Genomic DNA, 1,711 nt, shown 5'->3' on the forward strand with positions numbered 1-1,711 from the left:
ATACAGTCGTGTGGGACGAGCATGCTACCACAATTTTTTTTTAACTCCTGCCAGTCTCCCATCTTTTGACTGCCTTCCGATGTCTCCCTGTCCCCCTGTAACAGTATCGGGTATCTGGCCACGCTGCGAAGTTCAAAGTTATGTCAAGTTTCAAGGCCTCGACACTCCCGGGAAGTAACACGTGAGTCTGAAGTGGAAATGCATCACCGGATTCAAGTGTTTACGTTATCATTTATGTTCTTCGACGGGCGTGGCTTGACATTTAACACAGTGACTCACTGCAGACATACGGGCAATTTGTTGTTAGATATATATATAGATTAGAGATAATACATATAGTGAGGTATAAGGAGCTCTGAATCACAATGCTTACACATTGTTAACCAGCCTACATATACAATCACTACTGTGGAATGATTGTGTATACAATCCCCTACTATGTATGTGAAAAGACACCTCGAGCACCGTTTATGTAGGACAGACGTAGATCTGTGAATGAATGCATTTAGGAATGCATTTATGTATGTAGGTTAGATTAGCAGTTTAAAAGTACTACAATCACCTTCTGTGGGTGATTGTTCAACAAATCACTGAAATATATGTTTAACAGATCTCTAACCCTGTCCATGGAGGACAGAAGAAAAAATATATATGCTGATTAGCATTGTAAATGTGTGGCCACGTCTGTGGTAGCAAATAGTATTAATACAACAAACTACAGTGTAATAATTGTGTATGAAGAGTTGACGTGTCGATGAATACGATGATAACTAAACTGATGGTCAAGAGCTCGTCTATACTGGCGGGGATGGATACGCTTGTCTTTATTAAGCGAAGAGTAAGGTTAAAGGTTAAGGGAATGTTAGAATATCGGGAGAAAGTGCTGAACCAGCCTCTTGATTTGCCACAAAACGTTAAAAAATGCAATGTGCTAACCTAACCTAACCTAACCAGAAACGCACACACCCAAGCCAACCCACCTCACCTAACCTAACCTAACGTAACCGTAACCTAACCTAACCTAACCAGAAACACACACACCTAAGCTAACCCACCTAACCTAACCTAAACTAACCTAACTTAACCTAACCTGGCTTTGAGCAAGTCATTTTTTGAATAATTAGCAAACCTTTCTAAAGCCCTGAACACCAAGTCTCACATGATTTGAACAAGCTTGACTTGATCTGAACAAATGCTGCATGATCTGAACAAGCCTTATCTCATATGAACAGGACTTAATTTATATGAACAACAGGTCTTACAGACAACAAGAACCCACCACATCTGACTACAGAACCAGTTGAATGGTTGTAATAAATTGGGTCTACATAGGGAGCTATGATAATAGATACAAAGCCACGTGAGGAGTTAGGATAATAATAACTCCAAAGCCTATTGAGGGTATAAGTTTATATTAGTTTCACACACACACACAGAAATCACACTAACGTGATGCATGAATATCAATGAGAAAACCAATTCAGCAATACTGGGATTCGAACCATACGTCCTGGGTACTTTCAGACGCGCGCCAGAATGCACTGAACATGGCTCTGGATGAGATTAAGCTTTAAGACGTTTGTATCATCACGGCAAGGAGGCCAAAGCAACGGATGTAGAGATACGAAAGTTTACAAGAAACTCTGGGTTCTTAAACAGTAAAAGGTATGCAAGATGAGAGAGTTCAGAGGAGGGTAGTGGTATGATAGTC

Source organism: Procambarus clarkii, chromosome 37, assembly GCF_040958095.1.
Source record: "Procambarus clarkii isolate CNS0578487 chromosome 37, FALCON_Pclarkii_2.0, whole genome shotgun sequence".
In the NCBI taxonomy this organism is placed as follows: Eukaryota; Metazoa; Arthropoda; class Malacostraca; order Decapoda; family Cambaridae; genus Procambarus; species Procambarus clarkii.